General features: G+C 44.6%; 1 protein-coding gene, 1 non-coding gene and 1 pseudogene across 7 annotated transcripts in view; 1 reads left to right on the top strand and 2 right to left on the bottom strand.

The window, feature by feature from the left end:
* Nucleotides 1–15,645, top strand: part of Slc44a5 (solute carrier family 44 member 5) — a 264,702-nt gene that overhangs the window by 73,972 nt on the left and 175,085 nt on the right. The gene's annotated exons all lie outside the window — the stretch shown is intronic.
* LOC132646125 (U6 spliceosomal RNA) lies at nt 6,282–6,387 on the bottom strand. Its single transcript, XR_009584256.1, has one exon. It is a non-coding gene; the product is annotated as a U6 spliceosomal RNA (small nuclear RNA).
* On the bottom strand, nt 11,847–12,317 carry LOC110539996 (small ribosomal subunit protein eS19-like; annotated as a pseudogene).

Raw genomic sequence — 15,645 nt, 5'->3', positions numbered from 1 at the left:
CATGTGTGCAGGGGGTCTAGGACCAGTCTGTGCAAGCTCTTGGTTGGTGGTTCAGGCTCTGTGAGCCCCCATGGGCCCAGGTTAGTTGACTCTGTAGGTCTTCTTGTATTTATTAAGGGAAACCACTTTTAGCGCTACAGCTGTGACCTGTGCTTCAGTACTGGATTTGAGTCTAGTTTCTATTAATAATGAAGTTTCCCCCTTTCTTTCTGGAACAGTGAAGTTACAATAGTCTCGTTTGCCTGTTTCTAGTCATGACATATTCTAGGCTTAGGTAAATCAACTGAACTGGAAAATAACAGGCTGATCAACCCTCTGTGCCACTCTACTGAAAGTTGTCATTTCTCCTTTCAACGTTTTGTTCATAAGCATTAATATTGAAGGCTGTCTGTCAGAGCTTGGCTTCTCATGATTTGATTGCTTTGGAGTGGGAATTTAAATTATGAATTTTAGAAGTAGATCAGAATCTAAGGGTGTGCATTCCTGGATACAAAGTCATGAGCTGCTTCTGCCACCGTGTGTGTGTGTGTGTGTGTGTGTGTTTGTGTGTGTAGACAACCACACTACATTTTGCAGCTCTGGTTTTCTTTGTTTTAGAAGCAAGATGGATTTTGCTGCATTGGTTTCCTTTGTTTTAGAAGCAAGTTGGTTAAATTGTGCTAGCCTGACACCTGGGTCCCCTTCTCCGTAAGGTTATGTCTTTGTAGAATGCTAAGCAGACTGAGCTGTCAGAGAGTAAATGTTAACACTCCCCCCCATCTCCCGTGAATTTGGCAGCCTCTGGGTTGACTAACTGCTCCTTTCCCTTTCCTTTCGTTTCCTTTCCTCTTTTCCTTTCATTATTTTTCCAACTCTGGAACTACTCTCCTTAAAGATGTTAGAAGTTTGAAAGCAAGGCAGACTAGTCTTAGAGATTGCTGGGAAAATCTGAGCAGCTGTGTGGTGAGATCTGCTTCCTGTTTCCTTTAGGGTGTGTCTCCCATACAGCTCTTGGTGCACGAAAGCCACCACCTCCTTCCACAATTCCTTCCACTCATCCCCCTCATACCATGTCAGGTTGTCAGGGAGAAGTTGTGCCTTACACACAGTAAGCAAGAGAGACATCTAGACACCTAGTAGAAATTGTCAAGTTTCCTCAGGGAACACTGACTGCGATATTGCTGTTAACATTTACTTGTGCCTTCACCTAATCAGCCATTTCCAGGTGGTTCTGATGTGCCAGTCTCTAGACACTGGGTTGTGCCTCTCAGCAAGATGAACAGGGAACTTTTGCCTGATAGCACCTGCGGTCTAGTGGAAGGAGACCGTAAACGAAGCAACAAGTGAGGTGTACATCGTGCTAGCAGCAGCGGCCCAGGAGAAAATTAAAGCAGGAGAGAGGGGATAGGTTCGGGGTGGGGCTGGGCAGGGCCGGAAGGCAGAAGTGGCTGCAGTTTAGGTAGAGGAACCAGGAAGTTAAACTGTGAGCAAACTGGCACCCACCAGCATGCACCCGCTAAGGAGCACGTGTCTGAGTTGTTTGCTGTCATCAGCTGTGGAAGTCAGTGCTGTTGTCTCCCTGGAGCTGTCAAGGCTGAGACCACAGTAAAGTCAATGCTGGCTTTCCAGAGCTCGCATTTCTAGTCTCTGACAGTTTGGTGATAGGTTTAAGAAGTTTTTCAAAAGTTCCTATTTTGGAGATGGAAGGACATCTATTGATCAGTCAGAACTCGAGGGTGGGGGCCATGGGATGGCTCAGCAGGTAAAGGTTCTTGCTGCCACGACAATTTGCATTCAGTCTTCAAAACTCACACTATGGAATGGCAGAACAGATGCCTAGAAATTGCCCTTCCTCCTCCTGTCCCTGGTTAAATAAACAAAGCAGCAACAACAACAACAACAATAATATAAAACAAACCTTAAGGGTGTTTGACAGTCACCTGGAGAGCTTGTTAGGACTCTGGTTTCTGCGTTGTGCCCCCACCTTTTTTATTAAGCAGGCTGGGTGAGCTAGAGTTTGTGTTCTAACACATTTCAGTGTGATGCCATCCTGACTGTGGGCAGAGCACTCTGGGAATGATCGTCTGGTGTAGTGGAAGTCACTGGTGAGCCACCTACCCTCACGGAGAGCACAGCTTGGATTTACTGGGGCAGACTGTGTTCTGGACATGTATGGCATGCTGAAACACCCTGTGCTCCGTTTCCACATCAGGCAAGGCAACTGACAACTCATGAAATCAGCTCTAGTTTGGGCTCAGGATTCTGCAAGTTGATTTTGGATTCATTTATCTGGTTCTTGATTATATATGACCAAAGGCTTTCAATCTACTTCTTGTAAAAAAGATTCAGTAAATGTCTATTGTTGAGTGACTAATGTACTGGGAAAAGGGGACTGAAAGCTTTTAGCTGCTATCGGATATCCAATTGCTAGGATAGCGTTTTGCCAGGCTCACTGTTAAGGAGGGTAAGATACAGGCCCTGGAGATGGCAAGAGGTTCGTTTCCATTACATTAAGCAGGGGCTTCAGGAGCTCAAGGTCATCCTTGGCTACATAGTGAGTTCAAAGCCAGCCTTAGATACAAGACACCCATGCCACAGGCAAGCAAACGCAGAAACAAAGAAGCATGTGTATAGAAGATGAACAGAAAATACACCCAGAGGAGTTGAAGGAGCAGAGAGTGTAGGGGAAACAAATAAAAAGATCCAGATACTGTCATAGGGAGTACTTTGTTTGTATTCTTAGGTACCGGGACAAGAGAGATGGGTACAAATGAGGAGAAAGATTGAATGGGGCCAATTTGGTGGGGTTGTAATGACTTGAGATTTTATTATCAGAAGGAGTGAGACCCAATGGCAGGAGAAACAATACAAGATGCATCTTATGGCAAGGTCTCTTGTTGAAAATTAAATGGTATTGAACTAAATATTGTTTATTATTAGCCCTGTAATTATTTTTTAAATTTATTTTATTTTTAATTACACTTTATTTACTTTGTATCCCCCCTCTAGTTCCCTCCCTCCTCCTCTCCCAATCCCTTCCTTCCTCCTCCTTCTCCACACATGCCCTTCCCCAAGTCCACTGGTAGGAAAGGGTTTCTTTTTCTTCCTTCTGATCCTAGTCTGTTAGGTCTCATCAGGAGTGGCTGCATTGTCTTCCTCTGTGACTTTGTAAGGCTGCTCCCCCCTCAGGGGAGGTGATCAAAGAACAGGCCAATCAGTTCATGTCAGAAGCAGTCTCTGTTCCCATTACTATGGAACCCACTTGGACACTGAACTGCCATGGGCTACATCGGTGCAGGGGTTCTAGGTTATCTTCATGCATGGAACTTGGGTGGAGTATGAGTCTCAGGAAAGATCCCTGTGTTCAAATTTTTTGGTTCTGTTGCTCTCCTTGTGGAGTTCCTGTCCTCTCCAGATCTTACTATTTCCCACTTCTTTCACTAGATTCCCTGTATTCTGCCCAAAGTTTGGCCATAAGTCTCAATATCTGCTTTGATAGTTTGCAGGGCAGAGCCTTTCAGAGGTCATATGTGGGAGGCTCCTAACTTGTTTCCTGTTTTTTTCTTCTTCTGATGTCCTTCCTCTTTGCCTTTCTAAATGGGGATTGAGCATTTTAGCCAGAGACCTCGCTCTAGATTAGTTTTTTAGGTGTACATATTGTAGTAGGTTTATCCTATATCATATGTCTATATGAGTGAGTATATACTGTGTGTGCCTTTCTGCTTCTGGGACAGCTCACTCAGGATGATCCTTTCCAGTTCCCACCATTTTCCTGCAAATTTCATGATTTTCTTGTTTTTTATTGCTTAGTAATATTCCATTGTGTAGATGTACCACAATTTCTGTATCCATTCTTTAGTTGAGGGGCATCTGGGCTGTTTCCAGCTTCTGGCTATTACAAATAAAGCTGCTACAAACATGGTTGATCAAATGTCCTTATTGTGTACTTGAGGCTCTTTTGGATATATGCCTAGGAGTGGTATGGCTGGATCTTGAGGAAGCGCTATTCCTAGTTGTCTGAGAAAGCGCCAGATGGATTTCCAGAGTGGTTGTACAAGTTTACATTCCCACCAGCAGTGGAGGAATGTACTTTCTCCACAACCTCTCCAGCATGTGGTGTCACTTGAGTTTTTGATCTTGGCCATTCTGATGTGTGTAAGGTGAAATCTCAGAGTCGTTTTGATTTGCATTTCCCTGATGGCTAATGACGTTGAGCATTTCTTTAAGTGTTTCTCTGCCATTTGATATTCCTCTACAGAGAGCTCTCTGTTTAGCTCTGTTCCCCATTTTTTAATTGGATTACTTGATTTGCTGCTTTTCAACTTTTTTAGTTCTTTATATATACTGGATATTAGCCCTCTGTCAGATAGAGGGTTGGTGAAGATTCTTTTCCAGTCTGTAAGCTGTCGTCATGTTTTAATGATGGTTTCCTTTGCTTTACAGAAGCTTTTCAGTTTCATGAGATCCCATTTGTTGATTGTTGCTCTTAGAGCCTGTGCTGTTGGTGTTCTGTTCAGGAAATTGTCTCCTGTACCAATGAATTCTAGGCTCTTCCCCTTTTTTTCTTGTAACTGATTTAATGTGTCTGGTTTTATGTTGAGGTCTTTGATCCACTTGGACTTTAGTTTTGTGCAGGGTGATAAGTATGGAACTATTTTCATTTTTCTACATGTAGACATCCAGTTAGACCAGCGCCATTTGTTGAAGATGCTGTCTTTTTTCCATTGTATGGTTTTGGCATCTTTGTCAAAGATCAAGTGTCCATAAGTGTGTTGATTTATTTCTGGGTCTTCTGTTTGGTTCCATTGATCCACCATTCTGTTTTTATGCCAGTACCATACAGTTTTTATTACTGTTTCTCTATAGTACAGTTTAAGATCAGGGATGGAGATACCTCCAGAAGATCTTTTAATGTAGAGGATTGTTTTTAGCAATTCTGGGTTTCTTGTTATTCCATATGAAGTTGAGAATTTTTCTTTCCAGGTCTGTAAAGAATTGTGTTGGTAATTTGATGGGAATTGTATTGAATCTGTAGATTGCTTTTGGTAAGATGGCCATTTTTACTATGTTAATCCTGCCAAGCCATGAGCATGGGAGATCTTTCCATCTTCTGATACTGATATCTTCTTCTAATTCTTTCTTCAGAGACTTGAAATTTTTTCATACAAGTCTTTGACTTGCTTGGTTAGGGTTACACCAAGGTACGTTATGTCATTTGTGGCTACTGTGAAGGCTGTTGTTTTCCTACTTTCTTTCTCAGCCCTTTTGTCTTTTGTATACAGGAGAGCTGCTGATTTTTTGGAGTTAATTTTGTATCCGGCCCCATTGCTGAAGGTGTTTATCAGCTGTTGGAGTAGAATTTTGGGGGTCACTCACATATACTATCATATCATCTGCAAATAGTGATAATTTGACTTCTTCCTTTCCAATTTGTATCCCCTTGATCTCCTTCAACTGTCTTACTGCTTTAGCAAGGACTTCCAGAACTATGTTGAAGAGATATGGAGAGAGTGGGCAGCCTTGCCTTGTCCCTGATTTCAGTGGGATTTCTATAAGTTTCTCTCCGTTTAGTTTGATGTTGGCTATAGGCTTGCTGTATATTGCCTTTGCTATGTTTAGATATGTGCCTTTTATCCCTGATCTATCCAAGACTTTAAACATGAATGGATGTTGGATTTTGTCAAATGCTTTTTCAGCATCTAAGGAGATTATCATGTGTTTTTTTTCTTTCAGTTTGTTAATATGGTGGATCACATTGATGGATTTCTGTATATTGAACCACCCCTGCATACCTGGGATGAAGCCCATTTGGTCATAGTGGATGATATCTTTGATGTGTTCTTGTATTCCATTTGCAAGTATTTTGTTGAGTATTTTTGTGTCAATGTTCATATGGAGACTGGCCTGAAATTTTCTTTCTTTGTTGGGTCTTTGTGAGGTTTAGGTACCAAGGTGACTGTGGCTTCATAGAATGAGTTTGGTAGTGTTCCTTCTGTTTCTATTTTGTGGAATAGTTTGAAGAGAACTGGAGTTAGCTCTTCTTTGAAGGTCTGGTAGAATTCTGTCCTGGGCTGTCTTTGGATGGGAGACTTTCGATGACAGCTTCTATTTCCTTAGGGGATATAGGACTATTTAATTGATTTACCTGGTCTTGATTCAGCTTTGGTAAGTGGAATCGATCCAGAAAATTGTCCATTTCATTTATATTTTCAAATTTTGTGGCATATAGACTTTTGAAGTAAGGCCTAATGATTGTTTGGATTTCCTCAGTGTCTGTTGTAATGTCCCCCTTTTCATTTCTGAAAAATATGGAATGCTTCATGAATTTGTGTGTCATCCTTGCACAGGGGCCTTGCTAATCATCTCTATAAAGTTCCATTTTGGTATATGTGCTGCTGAAATGAGCACAGCCTTGTAATTATTATGGCAGTATTATTTAACCTGCTCTCACAATCAATAAGACACAGAAGCCTGTTAGATTTTATAATTGTCTTATTTCACCTTGAGCTGGGCAGATATTCCACCTACACTATTTCATATCTTCCAATCCCATCTAATGCCATCTGCCTTAACCATTTCTGTCTGGCCCATATCCCATCCATAATTTCATAAATGCTTGGTTATCCTTCATTTTGATTGCTCCTTTCCATGATACTTTGATACTTCCTCCCAGCTCACATGGTTCTTTTTCCAAGCTAACCCATTGTGGCTTCCTCCTCTCCCTTGTCTTCCTGTATCTGTCTGTCTCCTTCCTGTGATTCTCCTGTCCCCAAAGCTGGGGAATCTTAGCCACACCTACCTACCTCCTTCTGCCCTGCCCAGGTACAGGCCTTTTTATTTAACCAACCAGGAATAATGTCTTAGGCAGGTTTATACAACAGGTGTATCTGGGCAGTAACCAGATCTTGAGGGTCAGTAATTAGCATCAAAATACAAGCATCACACCAACCTCCAACAGTCTGTGGTGACATTCTGGGAAGATTTCCTGGGAGGTTATGTAAGGGACTGGGGGCTAAGGGAGAAACTGTTACAGGAGTGTCCATAAGATGAGCCAGTAGTCTTGATTCACACATTGTTCTTAATAGCTGGTGTCTGGTCATGATGCAGTAATGTTATTTGTGCATATTTTGTAAGAAGTGCTGTTCAGTCTTTAGCTCAGCCTCTCATTGCACATGTTTTCTTGAAACAATTCATATATCCTCTTTATCTGTCACTGTTATATTTTTGTTGTTTCCCAATTATTTTCCTAGAATGTTTTGACATGTCTTTTTTTTTTTAACTTTTGGTTTCTGTGGCTCTATGTAAAGCTTAGATAAAGAATATTTGTGTTGGGAGAGGAGTAATTAAGATTCTTAGAGACTAGATCTTGTCTCTGCAGTGGGAAATAGACTGAGATTCTCTGGAAAGAAGTAAGAGAAAAAAGATGTTTCTTAGAATTGGAAGGACTGCAGAAAACAAAGGCTTAAAACAAATAGTGCTTCTGGGCCAGGAGGCTTGTGTATAGGAATGGAGATGGTAGGATTAAAAAAGAGATCAGTGTGGGTAAACCCTGGTTAATTAAGGATATCATGGTGTGGAAAGCATGCCTGTCTCTAAAGGAGAAGCTGGGACATGACAGCGGGGAGTTCATCGCTGGAAAGTGGCAAGCAGAGCAAAGCTGGAAAATGGCACAAATATGAGGCCAACTCAAAGTGCTGCAGCATCACCAGGACACAAAGTGGAGGGGTCACAGGCAGCCTAGAGAGGTGACTAATGCGAGTGAGAGCAAGCCACAGACTGAGAGGGCCTTGAGGGCACAGGGAAGCTAAATGGATTCTCAAAAAGCAGCATCTTGCTGAAGAGAGAAACCAATGAAAAGTGAAGGAATTAAAACAATTCTCTGGAAAGATTCTTACGGATTAATGGGCGGTGAAGAAGGAGAGGAATGTGGATCCTCACACAGAGACACATGTGTTTGCTCTTGGCATTAGTGTTGTTTCTTAGTCACTGAATTGTGTTTGATGTGGCTTTTCTCTGTGCCACACATGATATGTCATGTCCTCCTGAGGTGCTGGAAGAGAAAATACCAGGGGGATGGGCTGCTCTCTTGGCCAAAGGATGTGAAATGGTGAATACACAACTCCTGACCCACCCACACCTTTTCCCATAAGTAGGCCAATACATTTATTGCCATGTGTAGAGATCTAGATGGATGGGCGTTACTCCCTGAAAATCGTCAGAGATTGTTTCTCCTAGAGAACAGCAAGTGTTAATCACATGTTAAAGACAAGATTTTAAGGAAAAACTGAACTGGGTACAAAAAATAGAAGGCACAGAAACCATTAGCTTAAACCACAGGAAATAGTATTTTGGTAAATAGTGAACAATTGATACTTACTGGCAGTTTTGCAGAGGCTCGGCTCTGCAGGATGGAGGAGACTTTTCTGCCTTTGTCCAGTCTCTATCTCCCTCTGTCTGGTCTCTATCTCCCTCTGTCTGTTCCCCTCTTGTAGCAAGGACCCACTGAAGCTGAACAAGAGCTGGGACATGGTTCAGGGGACAAGGCTTGTTGTCCAAGCAGGAAGATGAGGTTGGATCCCTGGAATCCACGTAAAAGCTGGGCAAGACACTGGGCATGACGCTGTAAGCCCAGTGCCAGGGGCTTCGGCAGCTGGATTGTGGAGGCTCACTGGCCAGTCAGTGTAGCCGAATCTGCAAGGTCCAGGGCAAGTGAGGGACTCTGTCTCAGAAAAGAAGGTAGAGAAGTGATTCAGGAAGACACCCAGTGTTGATCTCCGATGTTTACACATTCATGCAGTGTACACACACACACACACACACACACACACACACACCACACACTGGCACACCATTTACCTTGTGTGTGTGTAGATAGTAAAGAAGGGACACTGGTCTCTCCAGGAAGGGCCTGTGTGGCTTAGTGTCCTTCACACAGGTGACGGCGGTAAGAGGGAAGTAGTGTGAGTGTGGGCCTGCTGTAGTGAAGCAGGCCAGCCGGGGTTGGGGAACGGTACCCTGTACTAAGGAGCTGACCGATTCTCTCTGTAATGGAGGAATAGCTAACCACATTCTGGGTACCCTCTATCTTTCACTGAGATTTTCAAATCCATCAATGATCCCCGCTGAAAGATTTAACAGGGACTTGTGAAAACTGTGACTTTCAAAACCCACGTTTCCCCTGTGCTTTTTGTTTGTATTCTTCTGTGGCAAGCATGTGAGTGCACCACATCTGTGCCTGGTGTGCACAGAAGTCACAGGAGTGCATCGGGTCCCCTGGAAGTGGAGTTGTGGGTGGTCGTGGGCCGCCACGTGTGTCCTCGGCAAGAGCAGCCAGGGCTCTCAGCTGTGGACTGAGTCTGCACCCACACAGTCATCGCTTTATAAACGACCACGGACAAGTTTGATTATTCAGGAAAGGCACACCTCAGCAGGGATCTGAGGAGCCGCTGGCCTGCGCAGAATGTTACATACTCACATTCCTTTTAAACTTTTATGGATAATATTTCATTAAAATTGGTTCATAAATTCTGCATTTTCTACTTGTCACTGTTATTATGGTCTTATTATGTTATTAAAGATAGACGGTATTTTTATTGACTCCAGGCAGCTCTATAAAAACGACGTGGCCCTCTAAGTCCCGGTTTCCCTGTAGCTCAGAGGCTGCGCATCTCCGTCCGCCTGGGGCCTCTAGCTGACCCCGTCGCTCGCCAGCTATAGGGATGACATGCGCGGTAGAATCAGAGGCCCCTCCGCATGAGTCCTGGCACAGCCGCGTCCGTCCTTATTCAGCTGTGATCTTCTGGTCCAAGAACCGCATCTCCCGCGTACAGGAAACTGCTTAGTCTGCATAGCCGGGGAGACTGAGAGCCCTGCAAGCTAGGTGTGCCCACCACGCCCGCGCCGGAAGGCCTCACGGCTGTCAGCCCTGCTGCCAAGGAGGCTGCCATGCAGAGAGACATTTTTTCGCCAGAGAGTCCTTGCTCATCACTGAGGGTCGGTTTGATGGTCACCAAAGCAATTTCTGTTTGTTTTTTCTCATCTGCCTTGGGGCTGGCTGTGTAGACTCTGGAACATGCATCTGTCCACATCTGTTCTTGGCAATGAGTGTGTTTGGTGGTTAAATGAGGATCTAAGAAGAACTGTGAGCTCCCCCTCCTCCTGATGGCCCTGCTCTCTGTATGTTGAGAGCACTCGCTCTTATATGGGCGACAGGAGCAGATCCCAGGGCGGGCGGAAGGGAGGGAAGCAGTTTGGCCACGGGAGAAGGCTGAGGCTGCCTTTTAGCTCTTGTCCTAGGAGGAGTTGGTGCAGGAAGCCATCCGAGAGCTGGGGAAGGGCGGGCTGTACATGGAGAGTCGTTTAAGGCCGGGGGCACACCTTCAGCACAGCAAAGGCCCAGAGAGTCAGAAGATGACCCGAGTGGGGCCACCTTTCACACCATCTTTTTCTGTAGGTGTGGCTGCCCAGCACTACTCCATGAGGCCTGGGAGCAGCAAAGGGGTGTGCCCAGTTCTCTTCTGCCCTCACACTGCAAGAGGAGACTCACAGGAGTCTCTGGAGACTGTACCGGCTAGCTGCTTCTAGCTGGTCTTGTGGGTATCTTCCTCATCGCCTCTGGCCATGGTGTCTTGTAGGCATCTTCCTCATGGCTTCTGCCATGGTGGGGGCTCTTGAAGGGGAAAATGTAAAAGCGCTGTGTCAGAAGACTGGAGGACAGCAAAGAAGGATGTGTGTGCATGTGTGTGAGTGTGTGTGTGTTGTATGTGTCTGTGTGCTGTGTGTGTGTGCATGTGTGGGTATATGTATGTGTGTGTGTGTGTATACAGATGCTGAGACTCACAGCCAAACTTTGGGCAGAAGGCAGGTAGTCTTATGGAAGAAGAGAGAGGTGGGGATGAAAGGACATGGAGGGGACAGGAACCCCACAGGAGACCAATAATGCTAAAAAATCCTGAGCCCAGAGGGTCCTGCAGAGACTGATGCACCAACCAAGGACCATGCATGAAGAGAATCTAGAACCACTGCTCAGATGTGGCTGATTGGCAGCTCGGTCTCCGTGTGGGTTCCCTAGTAAAGGGAGCAGGGGCTGCCTCTATCATGAACTCAGTTGACTGTTCTCTGACCACTCACCCCTAATGATATAGCCTTGCCAGGCCGGGGAGGAAGAGGATCCAGGCAGTACTTATGAGACTTGATAAGCTGTGGGCAGATGGCAGAGGAGGAGAACTCCCCCTTTCAGTGGACTAGGGGAAGGGAATGGGTGGAAGAGGGAGGTAGGAGAGTTGGGGGAAGTTGAAGGAGGGTGCTACAATCGGGATACATAACAAATTGTGAAAAAAATAAAATTAAAATAAAAAGAGAGAACTCAAACAAACAAGCAAACAAACAAAGAAGAATCATTATGTGGTTGCCCCCTTCAGCCTTGGCACACATATTGACATCATTCTTGCTCAGGTCTTCATCAGGCAGCCATGTTGCCTAAGGAGACTTCTTGTTGCCAGTTAGAATTTTCAGTATTCTGTGTCTCCTTCCTCATTTCTGCTCACCCTTCTGTTCCTCCTCTTCCTTCTTCTCTCACTGATAATTTCAGTTATCCATTATCTCTATATTTCTACCATCTATGTATCTATTGTATATCTATTACTTGTCTGTCATCTAAATACTACCTTTGCATCCATCATCTATCTGCCAGTCATCAAATGTTATTTATGTGTCTGTCTATCTCTGTCTCTCAGTAGGCCTGAGTCTCTATATCTTTGGCATTGAAGGCTGAACGATCCTAGCTATCTTCTTACATTTAGCAAGCTTAAGCGAGTTTGCAGTTGATCTGCTTGCTGATTCGAAGAGGTATTTTTTTATTATTATTCTTATGAATGAGGCAATTTATTAACCCAGCATCCTTTGTTCTAATTCTTCTTGTTGGCAGCTGCCACCTGTCCAGCAATCCTGTCCAGATCTCTCTGACGTGTTAGCTTGCGGCCCCCATCTTGGTCCTTTTCCACCATTTTCAGCTTCTCCAGGGCTTGGAGAACCTGGCAGGCCACGCGCTTGGAGCCTCTGCTGAAGTGGCTGGGCCTGACACCGTTTCTCTGCCATCCTCCGTAGATCTTGGTCATGGATCCAACCCGGCACCACCACGGAGGAACAGGTGCCGGCCGTGGAAGCAGCTCGCATGTAGAACCAGTTCTCGTCATAGGCGCAAGCTCTTTATGTTTGGCCAGCTTGACTGTGTCCATGCATTTGGGGACTTTCAGCTACCCGGACTTTTTGAGGAAGGCTGCCAGAGCTCTGATGAACTCCTGCTGGTTAATGTCTTTTACAGTAACTCCAGGCATCTATGAGGAAACAAGGGCAACACGAGGGCTTGGTGTGACACCCGGCCTTGGGTCAGGGTCAACACCAACCCTCTTCGGCCCCAATTCAAGCCGAAGCCCCGCCATCCAAGCAACCTGTTTCACTCCCACTGCAGCTTGGCGGCCGGAGGTCGGCCGGAGGTCCACTGGAGCTCCTGGTGCCCACGGGCACGCGCACCGCACCAAGCTGGCGTGGTGGCCACGTGGCTGACCCCTGCACACCCGGGTCCCTGCTCTCGAAGAGTATTTTTATCACAGCAACATTACCACCCTTTAAACACAGTCCTTAACCTAGGCATGAGAGGGCACTTTGTGGTGTCCAAACCAAGGATCCCAAGAAAGCCTTTGCTGAAGGGCTTCAAGCATGAAATCAGTTCAAGCTAGGTTTCGCTTTCTCTCTTCCTCCTGGCATGCTTTAGAATTGGACCTTTGTGCTTCTGGTAACCAGATTGTGTTGGTAGCTCCAAATCCTTTTGTTCTATGATGGGACCAGTCCTGCTGGCATTGTGGTGATCATCCTCTGTCATCGCCATCAGTGGTCTCGGGATTCTTCCACGTTTTCTTAAGAGTGACAGTTGGCTGGAGAGAGTTTACTTTTAGAAATCTAAAATGTTGTTTAATCCCGTGAATGACAAATCTATGCATCTATTTCTGTCTCACAAAAGCCACTGAGAATTTAGATGGCCACGGGGCTGGCAACTTCTCCCTGAAAGATGAGGATGTCTTAGGAGAATGCAGCAGTCTTGTTGCTGTGACAAACTGCCCTGACCAAAGCAATTTAAGGAAAGGGAAAGGTTGGCATTGGCTCACAGTTCCATACTGCAGTCCACCATGGGGAGACCATGTGATGCAGGAGAGGGAGGCAGCTGATAACACCGCCTTCAGCCACGAAGTAGAAGCAGGTGAAGGCCTGTGCTCAGCTCACTTGATCCTTTTCACTTTATTGGGCAGTTAGGTTGGGTCTTCCTATATCAATTAACTTAATGAAGGAAACTCCTCAGGATGTGTGCAGATTTGTCTCCAAGGTGAGTGTGCACTCCCAAGCTAACAATCAGTTCTGACAATCATCGAGATGGACGTGTACACCATAGGAAGTGAAAAGAGACCATGGCCTCAGTCTCTGTGAGTTGATTGTGTAGGATCTTTTACATTTTTTAGTTGTCAGTAGGTTTTTCTGTAGAGGAGTGTGTGTGTGTGTGTGTGTGTGTGTGTGTGTGTGTGTGTATGTGTGTGTGAAACAGGAATGTAGTAAAACAAAGGGGATTCTACTTCAGGCACTCTAGTTTATACGCTAGGAGACAATCAGACATGGAGGCCCACACTTGAAATACCAGCGCTTGGGAGCTAGATCTGGAGGACTTGGAGTTTCAGGCTGCGTTTAGCTACATGGAGACGTTGAGCCAGTCTAACTACCCTAGAAGGCTAGCAAGCCAGAAGATGGCCTGTGTGGCTGGAGAGGTGGCCTGGTGGTGTGCATTGCTCTTGTGGAGGACTGAGTTTGCTGCTGTGGCCCACATTGGGTAGGTCACAACTGCTGACACTCTGGGTGCAGAGGGGTCTGATGCCTCTGGCCTCCAGGGGTACTGCCCAGTGTGCTCAGACACACATATGTGCACACACAGAGACTTAAAAATCTGTTTCTTAAAAGACGATCTCCCTCACCTCTGAAACAGAAAACCCTAAGGAATACATTGAATGCCAGCTGGGAGGAGAAGGGGAGTCAGCAGGACCGTGAGAGGACAGGAACGGGTGTAGGGATGGGAAGTAAAAAAAGAGCAACATCTTGTGAAGGTCACAGTTTGTCCTAGTTTTGTCTCTCACAGTCTGGCCTAGCCTTGTCTCTCACAGTCTGTCCTAGCCTTGTCTCTCAGAGTCTGGTCTAGCCTTGTCTCTTAGAGTCTGGCCTAGCCTTGTCTCTCACAGTCTGTCCTAGCCTTGTCTCTCAGAGTCTGGTCTAGCCTTGTCTCTTAGAGTCTGGACTAGCCTTGTCTCTCACAGTTTGTTCTAACCTTATCTCTATTGTATGTAGTTGAGATGTTATGAGAAAAAATAACTTTGCTTTCAGGAAGCTATTCAGAACCAAAGCCTGATATTTTGTTTATGGAATTAAATGAAAACAGAAACAGCATGTAACAAAATACTGTTAATAAATAACATAAACAGTATCTTGAACAACTTTATTGAGATATAATTTATATTTCATAACATTCCCCCATTTAAACTCTACAGCTTAGTGATGTATAGTATATATTTTAGGAATGCATCCTTTAGTGATAACTTTCTGTCATACTAATTATCATTTTAGAATTTTTAACATACATTTAATTTTTTTACATACATTTAATTTTTAAGGGAGAAAAAAATGTTAGTTACCTCTAATCATGTCAAAGAGATCAGCTACATGCTTTATTGTGTTCATGTGTTTTGTGTGTGTTTTCTGTTTGTCCGTTATGCTACTTACCAACTTGTTTTGTTGCATTTATTGAGTGCTCAGTCTGTCTTTATCCCAGTGTTGGGCACTCGACACACTGAAATTCAAATGGTGCCAGCTTGAAGAGCAGTTTGGCCAAAAGTAAGAACCATTAGCGTGATTGTCACACAGGACCTGTATGGGCTCTTTGCAGCATGGGGAAGCAACTTATCCCCAAAGCTTTCTTTAATGTATGCCAATGTGGATGGATGTGTTTCAAATATTTAGAATATGACACAAACTTTAGTATTTTTTTGTCTTAAAATTGTTATGACTATTTCCCCATTTCTTTGTTCTTCAAGACTGCTGTTTAAGGCTCCAAAGATTTCCTAGAATTTAAATTGGTCAATAACACTACTCCTTAGGTTTAAAATGGCAAAAACAAAACAAAACAATTTACATGTGTCAATTAACTTTTGAAATATGCACAGTTTGAAGATGGATGTGGCATTTGTGGCCTCTGAAGAGAAGGCATCTGTAGCACCTTTCTCAGTGCCGTTGCCTTCAGATACTTGGGAAAGCCAATAGCACAGATGCCAGATATGCCCTGATTGTTCGTGGGCCCCTCTGGGCTCCAACTAACAACTGTGAGAGAATTACTTTAAAAGATTATTATTTTGTGTTTACTTATTTATGTGCCTGTGTGAATGTATGGATGTGTGCATGTGTGAGTGTGGGCACATGTGTCTGTCTATGTAGAAGCCAGAAGATGGTGGCCAGGGTGCTCCATTATCACTCCACTTATTCCTTTGAGGGTAAGGAAAGTCTTTGCCTGAGCCTGGGGCTCACAGTTTGTCCACTGTACTGAAAGACAGCAGGTCACAGTGGTCCTCCTGTCTCCAC

This window comes from Meriones unguiculatus, chromosome 10 (assembly GCF_030254825.1).
Source record: "Meriones unguiculatus strain TT.TT164.6M chromosome 10, Bangor_MerUng_6.1, whole genome shotgun sequence".
Lineage (NCBI taxonomy): Eukaryota > Metazoa > Chordata > Mammalia > Rodentia > Muridae > Meriones > Meriones unguiculatus.
The sequence above is the reverse complement of the archived record's forward strand: the minus strand, read 5'-3'. Positions and strand labels throughout refer to the sequence as shown.